Source organism: Heterodontus francisci, chromosome 12 (genome assembly GCF_036365525.1).
Source record: "Heterodontus francisci isolate sHetFra1 chromosome 12, sHetFra1.hap1, whole genome shotgun sequence".
Classification (NCBI taxonomy): Eukaryota; Metazoa; Chordata; class Chondrichthyes; order Heterodontiformes; family Heterodontidae; genus Heterodontus; species Heterodontus francisci.
In genome coordinates, this window is record NC_090382.1 from 43,875,143 (window position 1) to 43,890,647 (window position 15,505).

The 15,505-nt window shown below is 44.7% G+C and overlaps 1 protein-coding gene across 1 annotated transcript in view; it reads right to left on the reverse strand.

The window, feature by feature from the left end:
* Positions 1-10,103, reverse strand: part of c1qtnf2 (C1q and TNF related 2) — a 40,100-nt gene extending 29,997 nt beyond the window's left edge. Inside the window, exon 1 of the mRNA XM_068043366.1 lies at positions 9,807-10,103. The gene's annotated coding sequence lies outside the window, so the exon portion shown is untranslated. The remainder of the gene's footprint in view (positions 1-9,806) is intronic.
* Positions 10,104-15,505: the final 5,402 nt, after the last annotated feature.

Consider the following 15,505-nt stretch of genomic DNA (forward strand, 5'->3'; position numbering starts at 1 on the left):
TAACTTGTGGGGGAAATCATGTTTAATTATCCACAGTTCTAACTTTAACCAACAGATGCCAAATATCCACAGCAAAACATGTAAGTAATTGGAACGTAGCGTATGAGGCAAAACAAGTTAGGGTGAATTTGATGCCTCTCACAATCTTCAAATGTAAAGCCTGAATGTTACCTAGGTCCTAAGAATGGATTACACACTTTAAAGGGATAAATAGTGACCAATGCATGCAGCAAATTGGTCGAGTCATTGCTTCGCCCAGTGGTCCATGCCAGCCTAAGGCCTGAGCCAAATTTGGTATCGGGGCCTCATTCAAACGAAGCAGGGATCAGTGGCTGTCAAATGGACATCCTGCTTCAGTTCACTGGTCGGACCAGCCTGATGAATTCCATTTGACTCTCCGACAAGGCAGCGCACGGGTAGATACTGGTGGGGGAGGTAAGACTCCTCCTGGATCTACAAGAATGTAACATTTAAGAGGTTTTGTGGCCATTACTTGAGTAGCCTTCAGGGATCCATTTAAGAGCCGTTGTTGAAGCCGCTAAAGACATAGTCCAACTAGGCAGAGATTTGTGCTTCAATTTTGCAACAAGATCCTAGAATTGGTGTAGGTCTCCAATTTGCATAGTAAAGCAGGGTACACTTGTTTTAAAGCTGCTTGTCCATTTACAGCTCCACCTTTATGGCATCGTTTGGACCTTGAGTATCAATGGAATGGGGGAGTTGCCACCCTCACCCCACACTGGTTTTCAACAACCGGCCACCTGCTTTTCAAACACAGAAACAGAGATTTGTGAGCTGAATTTCTCCCCAAGCATCTTTTGAAAATGTATTACTTAGAATTTGGGATCTTTTGATGCATTGCTCACAGTAAATGAGCGGATATCTGTGTTACAAGGACAAGAATATTATAATCATTGGGGGCCAATAATGAGATGGCCAGATGTGTGCTGTACAATCAGAAGTAGAAGCCTGAGATCATTTGCACACCTCAATGTGTAGCATACTGATGGCTTGTACCTAAAGCAGGACACAACCTTGGGTGGGCACCACAATGCTTGTTGTATCCCAATTGTAATCAATCTCAGACATCAATTACCATTAGGAGAGCAGCAAACAGCAGGAATTTTTGCCCATCCACCCCATGCACTTTCATTCTTGTTATGATTATGATAATATATTATGATAATATTATGATAATAGATGATTGGATAAGGAAAAAAAGGAGGTTTATGGCAGATTCAAAGCACTGAAAACAGCGGAGGCGCTAGAGGAGTATAGAAAGTGAAGGGGGATACTTAAAAAAGTAATTAGGAGAGCGAAGGGGGACATGAAAAAACACTGTCAGGCAAGATAAAGGAAAATCCCAAGGCATTTTATAAGTATATTAAGGGCAAGAGGATAAACAGGGAAAGAGTAAAGCCCATTAGGGACGAAAGTGGCAATCTGTGTGTGGAGCTGGAGGACATAGGTGAGGTTTTAAATGATTATTTTCATCTGTGTTCACTATGGAGAAGGGCGATGTGGGTGTAGAGATCAGGGAGGGGGATTGTGATATACTTGAACACATCAGCATTGAAAGGGAGGAAGTATAAGCTGTTTTAGCGGGCTTAAAAGTGGATAAATCCCCAGGCCCAGATGAGATGTATCCAGACTGTTATGTGAGGCAAGGGAGGAGATAGCAGGGGCTCTGACACAAATTTTCAAATCCTCTCTGGCCACAGGAGAGGTACCAGAGGACAGCGAATATGGCACCATTATTCAAGAAGGGTAGCAGGATAAACCAGGTAATTACAGGCCAGTGAGTCTAACATCAGTGGTAGGGAAACTATTGGAAAAAATTCTGAGGGACAGGATTAATCTCCACTTGGAGAGGCAGGGATTAATCAAGGATAGTCAGCATGGCTTTGTCAGGGGAGATCGTGTCTAACAAACTTGATTGACTTTTTCGAGGAGGTGACTAGATGTGTATTTATTTTTATTTATTTAGAGATACAGCACTGAAACAGGCCCTTCGGCCCATCGAGTCTGTGCCGACCATCAACCACCCATTTATACTAATCCTATATTCTTACCACATCCCCACCTGTCCCTATATTCCCCTACCACCTACCTATACTAGGGGCAATTTATAATGGCCAATTCACCTATCAACCTGCAAGTCTTTTGGTGGTGGGAGGAAACTGGAGTACCCGGCGAAAACCCACGCAGACACAAGGAGAACTTGCAAACTCCACACAGGCAGTACCCAGAATTGAACCCGGGTCGCTGGAACTGTGAGGCTGCGGTGCTAACCACTGCGCCACTGTAGCTGAGGGTAAGGCGGTTGATGTAGTCTACATGGACTTCAGTAAGGCTTTTGATAAGGTCCCGCATGGGAAAGTAAATTTAATTTCCTTTTGTTTTTCGGCGGAGGCCAGGGGGCTGCTGGGTAAGTAAAACACTATATATTTGGGCGGTTTAAAATAACTTTCCTTTCAGTGCAGCAGCTTTTTCGGGAGCAGCGTGTGAGCGAGTGAGCAGCTGGGAAAGTCCGTTTGAAAGTAAATTTAATTTCCTTTTGTTTTTCGGCGGAGGCCAGGGGGTTGCTGGGTAAGTAAAACACTATATATTTGGGCGGTTTCTGAACCCGAGACACCACACTTGTAGTGTCTCCCACCCGCCCTCCTCCTCTAACCAAAAAAAAGGACTCGGTGGGGTGTTTATAAGGTAAGGCTTTTTCGATTTCTCTGGTTTTATTGTGATTGGTAAAAACTTTTCGTTCCTTTTTCATTTAACTAAGTTTAAACTTAAGATTAAAAATGGCAGGAGATCTCAGACCCGTATCATGCTCCTCTTGCTCAATGTGGGAGCTCAGGGACATGGCTGATGACCCTGACTCCTTCACGTGCAGGAAGTGTGTCCAGCTGCAGCTCTTGTTAGACCGCATGACGGCTCTCGAGCTGCGGATGGACTCACTTTGGAGCATGCGCGATGCTGAGGAGGTCGTGGATAGCACGTTTAGTGAATTGGTCACACCGCAGATTAGGATTGCTGAGGGAGAAAGGGAATGGGTGACCAAAAGGCAGAGAAAGAGCAGGAAGGCAGCGCAGGAGTCCCCTGCGGTCATCTCCCTCCAAAACAAGTATACCGTTTTGGATACTGTTGAGGGAGATGGCTCACCAGGGGAAGGCAGCAGTAGCCAGGTCCATGGCACCGTGGCTGGCTCTGCTGTTCCGAAGGGCGGGAAAAAGAGTGGAAGGGCTATAGTCGTAGGGGATTCGATTGTAAGGGGAGTAGATAGGCGGTTCTGTGGTCGAAAACGAGGCTCCCGAATGGTATGTTGCCTCCCAGGTGCACGGGTCAGGGACGTCTCAGATCGGCTGCAGAACATTCTAAAGGGGGAGGGTGAACAGCCAGTTGTCATTGTGCACATAGGCACTAATGATATAGGTAAAAAACGGGATGAGGTCCTACATGCAGAGTTTAGGGAGTTAGGAGCCAAGTTAAAAAGTAGGACCTCAAACGTAGTAATCTCAGGATTACTACCAGTGCCACGTGATAGTCAGAGTAAAAATGAAAGAATAGTCAGGATGAATGCGTGGCTTGAGAGATGGTGCAGGAAGGAGGGGTTCAGATTTTTGGGACATTGGGACCGGTTCTGGGGGAGGTGGGACTATTACAAATTGGACGGTCTACACCTGGGCCGGACTGGAACCAATGTCCTTTGAGGTGCTTTTGCTAACGCTGTTGGGGAGGGTTTAAACTAATGTGGCAGGGGGATGGGAACCAATTGAGGTCAGTTGACAGTAAGGAGGTAGTAACAAAAGCCTGTAAGGAACTAGATAATGAAGTCAGTGTGACTAAGGGGAAGAGCAGGCAAGGAGCAGATGATGAATATAAAGGGACTGGTGGTCTGAGGTGCATTTGTTTTAATGCAAGAAGTGTAGTAGGTAAGGCAGATGAACTTAGGGCTTGGATTAGTACCTGGGAGTATGATGTTATTGCTATTACTGAGACTTGGCTGAGGGAAGGGCATGATTGGCAACTAAATATCCCAGGATATCGATGCTTCAGGCGGGATAGAGAGGGAGGTAAAAGGGGTGGAGGAGTTGCATTACTGGTCAAAGAGGATATCACAGCTGTGCTGAAGGAGGGCACTATGGAGGACTCGAGCAGTGAGGCAATATGGACAGAACTCAGAAATAGGAAGGGTGCGGTAACAATGTTGGGGCTGTACTACAGGCCTCCCAACAGCGAGCGTGAGATAGAGGTACAAATATGTAAACAGATTATGGAAAGATGTAGGAGCAACAGGGTGGTGGTGATAGGAGATTTTAATTTTCCCAACATTGACTGGGATTCGCTTAGTGTTAGAGGTCCAGATGGAGCAGAATTTGTAAGGAGCATCCAGGAGGGTTTTCTAGAGCAGTATGTAAATAGTCCAACTCGGGAAGGGGCCATACTGGACCTGGTGTTGGGGAATGAGCCTGGCCAGGTTGTTGAAGTTTCAGTAGGGGACTACTTTGGGAATAGTGATCACAATTCCGTAAGCTTTAAAATACTCATGGACAAAGACGAGAGTGGTCCAAAAGGGAGAGTGCTAAATTGGGGGAAGGCCAACTACACCAAAATTCGGCAGGAGCTGGGAAATGTAGATTGGGAGCAGCTGTTTGAAGGTAAATCCACATGTGATATGTGGGAGGCTTTTAAAGAGAGGTTGATTAGCGTGCAGGAGAGACATGTTCCTGTGAAAATGAGGGATAGAAATGGCAAGATTAGGGAACCATGGATGACAGGTGAAATTGTGAGACTAGCTAAGAGGAAAAAGGAAGCATACATAAGGTCTAGGCGGCTGATGAAAGACGAAGCTTTGAAAGAATATCGGGAATGTAGGACCAATCTGAAACGAGGAATTAAGAGGGCTAAAAGGGGTCATGAAATATCTTTAGCAAACAGGGTTAAGGAAAATCCCAAAGCCTTTTATTCATATATAAGGAGAAAGAGGGTAACTAGAGAAAGGATTGGCCCACTAAAGGACAAAGGAGGAATGTTATGCTTGGACTCAGAGAAAATGGGTGAGATTCTAAACGAGTACTTTGCATCGGTATTCACCGAGGAGAGGGACATGACGGATGTTGAGGTTAGGAACAGATGTTTGATTACTCTAGGTCAAGTCGGCATAAGGAGGGAGGAAGTGTTGGGTATTCTAAAGGGCATTAAGGTGGACAAGTCCCCAGGTCCGGATGGGATCTATCCCAGGTTACTGAGGGAAGCGAGAGAGGAAATAGCTGGGGCCTTAACAGATATCTTTGCAGCATCCTTAAACACGGGTGAGGTCCCGGAGGACTGGAGAATTGCTAATGTTGTCCCCTTGTTTAAGAAGGGTAGCAGGGATAATCCAGGTAATTATAGACCGGTGAGCCTGACGTCAGTGGTAGGGAAGCTGCTGGAGAAGATACTGAGGGATAGGATCTATTCCCATTTGGAAGAAAATGGGCTCATCAGTGATAGGCAACATGGTTTTGTGCAGGGAAGGTCATGTCTTACCAACTTAATAGAATTCTTTGAGGAAGTGACAAAGTTGATTGATGAGGGAAGGGCTGTCGATGTCATATACATGGACTTCAGTAAGGCGTTTGATAAGGTTCCCCATGGCAGGCTGATGGAGAAAGTGAAGGCGCTTGGGGTCCAAGGTGTACTAGCTAGATGGATAAAGAACTGGCTGGGCAACAGGAGACAGAGAGTAGCAGTAGAAGGGAGTTTCTCAAAATGGAGACGTGTGACCAGTGGTGTTCCACAGGGATCCGTGCTGGGACCACTGTTGTTTGTGATATACATTAATGATTTGGAGGAAAGTATAGGTGGACTGATTAGTAAATTTGCAGACGACACTAAGATTGGTGGAGTAGCAGATAGTGAAGGGGACTGTCAGAGAATACAGCAGAATATAGATAGATTGGAGAGTTGGGCAGAGAAATGGCAGATGGAGTTCAATCAGGGCAAATGCAAGGTGATGCATTTTGGAAGATCCAATTCAAGAGTGAACTATACAGTAAATGGAAAAGTCCTGGGGAAAATTGATGTCCAGAGAGATTTGGGTGTTCAGGTCCACTGTTCCCTGAAGGTGGCAACGCAGGTAAATAGAGTGGTCAAGAAGGCATACGGCATGCTTTCCTTCATCGGACGGGGCATTGAGTACAAGAGTTGGCAGGTCATGTTACAGTTGTATAGGACTTTGGTTCGGCCACATTTGGAATACTGCGTACAGTTCTGGTCGCCACATTATCAAAAGGATGTGGATGCTTTGGAGAGGGTGCAGAGGAGGTTCACCAGGATGTTGCCTGGTATGGAGGGCGCTAGCTATGAAGAGAGGTTGAGCAGATTAGGATTATTTTCATTAGAAAGACGGAGGTTGAGGGGGGACCTGATTGAGGTGTACAAAATCATGAGAGGTATAGACAGGGTGGATAGCAAGAGGCTTTTTCCCAGAGTGGGGGTTTCAATTACTAGAGGACACGAGTTCAAAGTGAAAGGGGAAAAGTTTAGGGGGGATATGCGTGGAAAGTTCTTTACGCAGAGGGTGGTGGGCACCTGGAACGCATTGCCAGCGGAGGTGGTAGATGTGGGCACGATGGAGTCTTTTAAGATGTATCTAGACAGATACATGAATGGGCAGGAAGAAAAGAGATACAGAACCTTAGAAAATAGGCAACATGTTTAGAGAGAGGATCTGGATCGGCGCAGGCTTGGAGGGCCGAAGGGCCTGTTCCTGTGCTGTAATTATCTTTGTTCTTTGTTCTTTGGGAGATTGGTTAAGAAGATAAGAGCTCATGGGATCCATGGGAATTTGGCAAATTGGACCCAAAATTGATTCGTGGCAGGAGGCAGAGGGTGATGGTCGATGGTTGTTTTTGCGAGTGGAAGCCTGTGACCAGTTGTGTATCGTAGGAATCGGTGCTGGGATCCTTGCTATTTGTAGTGTACATTAATGATTTAGACATGAATATAGGAGGTATGATCAGTAAGTTTGCAAATGACATGAAAGTTGGTGGTACCGTAAATAGTGAGGAGGAAAGCCTTAGATTACAGGACGATGTAGATGGGCTGGTAAGATGGGCGGAGCAGTGGCAAATGGAATTTAATCCTGAGAAGTGTGAGGTGATACATTTTGGGAAGACTAACAAGGCAAGGGAATATACAATGGATGGTAGGACCCTAGGAAGTACAAAGGGTCAGAGGAACCTTGGTGTACTTGTCCATAGATCACTGAAGGCAGCAGCACAGGTAGATAAGGTGGTTAGGAAGGCATATACGATACTTGCCTTTATTAGCCGAGGCATAGAATATAAGAGCAGGGAGGTTATGATGGAGCTATATAAAACACAAGTTAGTCTGGTCACCGCACTATGGGAAGGCTGTGATTGCACTGGAGAGGGTGCAGAGGAGATTCACCAGGATGTTGCCTGGGCTGGAGCATTTCAGCTATGAAAAGAGACTGGATAGGCTAGGGTTGTTTTCCTTAGAGCAGAGAAGGCTGAGGGGAACCTGATTGAGTTACACAAAATTATGAGGGGCATTGATAGGATAGATAGGAAGAAACTTTTTCCCTTAGCGGAGGGATCAATAACCAGGGGGCATAGATTTAAGGTGAGGGAAAGGAGGTTTACAGAGGATTTGAGGAAAAATGTTTCACACAAAGGGTGGCTGGCATCTGGAACGCACTGCCTGAAGGGGTGGTCGAGGCAGGAACCTCACAACATTTACGAAGAATTTAGATGAGCACTTGAAACGCTATAGCATACAAGGCTACGGGCCAAGTGCTGGAAAATGTGTTTAGCATAGTTAGGTACTTGATGGCCAGCACAGACACAATGGGCCTGTTTCTGTGCTGTAGAACTCTATGATTCCATGATGTCACAATGCAGTGGTAACCAGCAATCTGCTCCCTACTGTTACACAAAGACTTCCTCCAACTCATGCTCCTGCTAGTTAGTTCCTACTCTGCTCAGCTGCTCTCACAGATTCCTCACTGCCATACAACCTAATCAAATATTAAAACCCAGTAATAACATTCATATGTTTTACAATGAATAAAAGAGACTCAGCTGTGGATTTCAAAGTTGAGCCGTATCTTGGTGTTCACTTTCTAAAATTCGCTTGAGTTTTAGTCTCACTGTTAATGCTCTGAATAAACTGCAGCCCTGTAACATAGTCCAAAGTTTCTGCTGGATTCAATAAAATCTAAGATTACTAGTGAGATTGTAAATAAAGACCATGAATGTGTGACATCAGTGGTTCAAAATACCCATCTGATTGACTTACCATTGTCATTAAATCGTGTTAAACTAAGGGTTTCTTTCCAATATATATGGATATACTTTTGTATTATGCATTTATTTTATTCGTTTGTGGGCGTCGCTGGCTCAGCCAGCATTTGTCGCCCATCCCTAATTGCCCTTGGACTGAGTGGATTGTTCAGCCATTTCAGAGGGCATTTTAAGAGTCAACCACATTGCTGTGGGCTTGGAGTCACATGTAGGCCAAACCAGTTAAGGATTTCCTTCCCTAAAGGACATTAGTGATCCAGATGGGTTTTTACAACGACTGACAATGGTTTCATTAATTATTTAAAGATTTATTAATTGAATTCAAATTTCCCCATCTGCGGTGGTGGGATTTGAACCCATGTTCTCCAGAACAGTAGCCTGATTCTGAATTATTAGTCTGGTGACATTGCCACTGCACCACCACCTCCCCATTGTTTCGAATTATTCGTTGATACAGCCCCCACAAAACCTAGAATGAAAGGCATTATTCAAATACAACAGCACATGGAGTTACTGGGAACCCAGCTGGTATAACCAGAACTATTGCGACATGGCAACAGAGTACAGCAGATACTGCATGATGAACTAACTCGGACACAACCAGACAGCAATTGCCTCATTGCGGAATATTTTACATACAATGGGAATTCCATTATCTACACTGCTATTATCCAAAGGACGTTTGACAGGACAAAACCACACACGAAGTTACGTCTGAATTCACAATTCAATTTGTTGTTTGTATTTCAGCTTTTCTTGCTGAATGACACAATATAATGTTTCATTTGTCATTTGTACTCTACTTCATGCCTGTGCCTACGCTATTACTTTACCATAAGTGTGACATCAAAATTTGGGGACAATCTCAATTATCTGCCGATTCTCGTTCTCCACCAGAGGGATTCCCTTCATTAAGCCAAATGATGGAGATTCCCCTGTGTTTCATAATTGCCCTTCCGTATACTTCACACGTTACAATAAACGGGTGTGCCAAAATGCGTAGTGAAAACTACACAAGAAATTCAGCACTCCTGGAGTTAATTTACAGAGATGAATCTGCGACATGAAACACAGGTCAGGGATAAAATGGTTCCAGCCTTTGAGATTCTAGTCTACACTTCTGAGATTGTATCTGATATGACAGATTGCCACAAAAACACTGGAAGCTTGTTCAGTGTTGCAGTGTTCTTTTATATTGCCAGCAACTTAATGGTAATTCAACCTAGGCAAGAGGCAAAACTAATAAGCCAAAGCATTGCTTGGTTAACAACTTAAACACATTATTTAACTTTTAATCATGAGGATTAAAGATTATAAAACTGACAAAGAAATAAAGGCCAGGCGTTTCTTTCTGTAGTTTACATGGATAACAACCTCTTTCCAAAGATTTGTTGCAAACTGGTGAAGGCAGACTTTTTCCTGGGCATCAGGCACAGATTACATAGTTCGGTACAATACCTAAAGGCGTGTAAAGAGTTAAAATAATAATATGTAACTTACCAGAATGTAGCTGTGTGGTCAGTTCAGTTGCAGTGATATTTAAAATTAGTAACTTCCAGCTAGCATGTACCACAGACTGTTTAAAACGTTTAATCAGGAAAGTAAGCTGTTCCTTTCAGTTACCATATGCCCATTGTTTTAATGCAATGTTCTTTCCCTCTCGAGTTAATGCTTCGAAAGCAGCTCACCGACAGGGCAGTTCAGAGACATTTCATGTTTCTTTTTCCTGGACCCCTTTCCAACTCAAAACAGCTTTTGGTCTTTCCCCCTTCTCTCTTCCTCTTTCCCGTGCATTCTTTTCCCATAACGCAATGAGCTGGAAAACCTCCCACTTATGTCACATGTAGTTGGAAATTTTGACTACATTAAGAATAGGACTGCACATGTTGACAGTGGTCGGAAACTGCTGGTTTTCATCTTCTGCATGAAGTTGCTTTGACAGCTGTCTCCAGCACCCCAATTTGTAAACTTTATTCTTGGATTTACTTTAGAATTTTTTCTGGCTTTGATCAACGGCGCAGAAATGAAAAGCATTAGATATGGAAGCAATTCCCCCTCCATTAGTTACTATAGTTGCCTCTGATGCAACTCTGAAAAATAAAGTCAATATTATTTTACCCAATAATAATCCAAGCGCTTTTGGCCCTTTTTTCAAAACTAATCAACATGATAATGTTTATGCTGGGATAAGCGCAGTTTGCAGCAAATATGAAAATATTCTAATTCAAATAGCGTTCATCTTTACTAATGATACAGACAAAGTCGATTGTGAACTGAGACGAATGGAGATTAGTGGAAAATCAAATTGGCAGCATTAATCCTCCAGATGGAGTTTGGTGTACTGAAGCACTATCTCATTGCCACGAAACGGAGCCTCCTCGGGGAAGCTAATCTCTAAATATGAATCGTTTAAATCAGGTATTCTATTAACTTAGTGCATTATTTTTTATTTGCATAACATTTGTTGTAGTTTTGATTGGGCTGCAGCACTTCAGGATTTAATTCATCTTTTTTAGATTAAAATAATAAAAACAAGTTTGGCAGTGTTATCTTCAACAAGCTTGTTTAAGTTGTTGTATGTCTTTGTGATGTGCATCTGTATTACTGCCCCATGAATTTCAGAAAATGATCACAATAAATAAGATTTCAAGATGATTGTCTGAAATCATTGTGCGATCTGCAAGTCATTGTGCAGTTACTACTTTTATTTTATTTTATTTTTAGTTTTTGTTTAGAGACACAGTGCTGAAACAAGCCCTTTGGCCCACCGAGTCTGTGCCAACCAACAACCCATTTTATGCTAATCCTACATTAACCCCATATTCCCTATCACATCCCCACCATTCTCCTACCACCTACCTATAATGGCCAATTTACCTATCAACCTGCAAGTCTTTGGCTGTGGGAGGAAACCGGAGCACCCGGCGGGTGTAACAGTAACTACTGTTACAATTTTGGTAAAGATTTAATTTTTGAATGACATTTATTCTTTAAACATTTTCAAAGTACATTGTGTATAGAACATAAGCCGATTTATGTATTAAGACATTGCATAAGAGTTGAACTAATAAGATAAAATATCACATTGGAATGCTTTTTCTGTTTAGACGTAAATATTACTTGTGTTACTTTTCTCATTGTTCCTAAAGCAAGAAAATTAATGATTTGAACAATCAGAGAGCTGCGTATCTTTTCAAGCTATATGTATTAAATGTATAATTCACCTAAAATGACTAAAGAACTGTAGCAAAATGCATATGTATCCAAAGACTGAATGGAAAGGAAGTGACAAAAACTGATAAAAGAGTTGGTGGTCTGAACATTATTGATTCACTTTTAATATTTATTATTGCCGTACTTCCAATATGCTTTGAATTTAGGAACACACGCTACGGCTGCTAATATTTCTTATGTTCTTACTATGGCACAGTATGCACACTAAACAAGCTGCACAAAAGCATTTTTTTTCCAGTTTGTTTCTGTATTAGAATCTCAAAAATGCACACAAGAGCACAAAAGCACAAGATATAGGAGCAGGAGAAAGCCATTCGGCCCCTTGAGCCTGCTCCACCATTCGGCCCCTTGGGTCTGCTCCACCATTCGGCCCCTTGAGCCTGCTTCACCATTCGTCCCCTTGGGCCTGCTCCACCATTCGGCCCCTTGAGCCTGCTCAGCCATTCGTCCCCTTGGGCCTGCTCCACCATTCGGCCCCTTGAGCCTGCTCAGCCATTCGTCCCCTTGGGCCTGCTCCACCATTCGGCCCCTTGGGTCTGCTCCACCATTCGGCCCCTTGAGCCTGCTTCACCATTCGTCCCCTTGGGCCTGCTCCACCATTCGTCCCCTTGGGCCTGCTCCACCATTCGTCCCCTTGGGCCTGCTCCACCATTCGGCCCCTTGAGCCTGCTCCACCATTCGGCCCCTTGAGCCTGCTCCACCATTCGTCCCCTTGGGCCTGCTCCACCATTCGGCCCCTTGAGCCTGCTCCACCATTCGGCCCCTTGAGCCTGCTCCACCATTCGTCCCCATTGGGCCTGCTCCACCATTTGGCCCCTTGAGCCTGCTCCAACATTCAGCCCCTTGGGCCTGCTCCGCCATTCAGCCCCTTGAGCCTGCTCCACCTTTCGTCCCCTTGGGCCTGCTCCACCATTCGTCCCCTTGAGCCTGCTCCACCATTCGTCCTCTTGGGCCTGCTCTGCCATTTGATAAGATCATGACTGATCTGATTGTGACCTCAACTCCACTTTCCTGTCTGCCCCCCATAATCCTTGACTCCCTTGCTGCTCAAAAGTCTAACTCAACCTTGAATGTATTCAATACCCAGCCTCCATTGCTCTCTGGGGAACGACCCCCTGAGAGAAAAAATTGCTCCACGTCTCGCTCTTAAGTGGGAGATGCCTAATTTTTAAACTGTGTTCCCTAGTTCAAGAGTCCCCCACATGGGGAAACATCCTCTCAGCAACTACCCTGTCAAGTCCCCTCAGGATCTTATATGTTTCAATAATATCATCTCTCATTCTTCTAAACTCCAATGGGTATAGGCTCAACCTTCTCAACCTTTTCTCATAAGATAACCCCTTCATCCCAGGAATCAGTTGAGTGAACCTTCTCTGAACTGCTTCTAATGCAGTTATATCCTTTCTTAAGTAAGGAGACCAAAACTGTACACAGTACTCCAGATGTGGTCTAATTAAGGCCCTGTACAGCAGTAGCAACATTCCTTACTTTTATACTTTATTCCCCTTGCAATAATCATGAACATTCCATTTGGCCTTCCTAATCACTTGCTTTACCTGCATACCAACCTTTTGTGATTCATGTACCAGGACATCCAGATCCCTCTGGACCATAGAGTTCTGAAGTCTCTCTCCATTCAAATAATCTACTGCTTTTCTATTCTTCCTGTTAAAGTGGACAAGTTCACAGCTTCCACATTATACTCCATCTACCAAATTTTTGTTCACTCACTTAACCTTTCTAAATCCCTTTGCAGACTCTATGTGCTTTTGACAGCTTACTTTCCAACGTATCTTTGTCTCATCAGCAAATTTAGTTGCCATACATTCGGTCCCTTCATCCAAGTCATTGATATAGATTGCAAATAGTTGCAGCCCCAGCACTGATCCCTGTGGTACTCCAATAGTAACAGCTTGTCAACCTGAAAATGACCCATTTATCCCTACTCTCTGCTTCCTGTTAGTTAACCAATCCTCTATCCATACTTATATGTTACCCCCAACGTATAGGGGCATCTGTTATTCACCAGCTACAGGAGAAATGCCGTGAACAACAGATGCCCTTCTATGTTGCTTTCATTGATCTCACCGAAGCCTTTAACCTCACCAGCAGACGTGGTCTCTTCAGACTACTAGCAAAGATCGGATGTCCACCAAAGCTACTAAGTATCATCACCTCATTCCATGACAATATGAAAGGCACAATTCAGCATTGCGGTGCCTCATCAGACCCCTTTCCTATCCTGAGTGGCGTGAAACAGGGCACCTACACTGTTTGGGATCTTCTTCTCCCTGCTGCCCTCACATGCGTTCAAGTCTTCAGAAGAAGGAATTTTCCTCCACACAAGATGAGATAGCAGGTTGTTCAACCTTTCCCGTCTTCGAGCGAAGACCAAAGTACGGAAAGTCCTCATCAGGGAGCTTCTCTTTGCTGACGAGGCTGCTTTAACATCCCACACAGAAGAGTGTCTGCAGAGACTCATCGACAGGATTGCAGCTGCCTGCAACGAATTTGGCCTAACTATTAGCCTCAAGAAAACAAATATCATGGGACAGGACATCAGAAATGCTCCATCCATCAATATCAGCGACCACGCTCTGGAAGTGGTTCAAGAGTTCACCTACCGAGGCTCTACTATCACCAGTAACCTGTCTCTCGATGCAGAAATCAACAAGCGTGTGGGAAAGGCGCCCGCTGCTATGTCCAGAATGGCCAAGAGGGTGTGGGAAAATGGCGCACTGACACGGAACACAAAAGTCCGAGTGTTTCAAGCCTGTGTCCTCAGTACCTTGCTCTACGGCAGCGAGGCCTGGACAATGTATGTCAGCCAAGAGCGACGTCTCAACTCATTCCATCTTTGCTGCCTCCGGAGAATCCTTGGCATCAGGTGGCAGGACCGTGTCTCCAATGCAGAAGTCCTCATGGCGGCCAACATCCCCAGAATATACACTCTCCGCTTTAAAGACGTCTGCAAACGTGACATGAAGTCCTGTGACATTGATCACAAGTCGTGGGAGTCAGTTGCCAGTGATCGCCAGAGCTGGCGGACAGCCATAAAGGCGGGGCTAAAGAGTGGCGGGTCGAAGAGACTCAGCAGTTTGCAGGATAAAAGAGACAGAAGCGCAAGGAGAGAGCCAACTGTGTAACAGCTCCGACAACCAACTTCAGCTGCAGCAACTGTGGAAGAGTCTGTCACTCTAGAATTGGTCTTTATAGCCACTCCAGGCGCTGCTCCACAAACCACTGACCACCTCTAGGCACTTACCCATTGTCTCTCGGGACAAGGATGCCCAAGAAGAAGAAGATGTTACCCCCCAATACCATGAACTCTTATTCTGTGTAGTGACCTTTGATGTGGCACACTGTTATTTGAAAACTTAAGGGTTAAGAAATTGGTGCCCGTTTTACAGTTGTACAATGGGCACCTTCTTCTTTTCTTTTTTCTTTTGGGCCTCCTTATCTCGAGAGACAATGGATACGCGCCTGGAGGTGGTCAGTGGTTTGTGAAGCAGCGCCTGGAGTGGCTATAAAGGCCAATTCTGGAGTGACAGGCTCTTCCACAGGTGCTGCAGAGAAATTTGTTTGTTGGGGCTGTTGCACAGTTGGCTCTCCCCTTGCGCCTCTGTCTTTTTTCCTGCCAACTACTAAGTCTCTTCGACTCGCCACAATTTAGCCCTGTCTTTATGGCTGCCCGCCAGCTCTGGCGAATGCTGGCAACTGACTCCCACGACTTGTGATCAATGTCACACGATTTCATGTCGCGTTTGCAGACGTCTTTATAACGGAGACATGGACGGCCGGTGGGTCTGATACCAGTGGCGAGCTCGCTGTACAATGTGTCTTTGGGGATCCTGCCATCTTCCATGCGGCTCACATGGCCAAGCCATCTCAAGCGCCGCTGACTCAGTAGTGTGTATAAGCTGGGGGTGTTGGCCGCTTCAAGGACTTCTGTGTTGGAGATATAG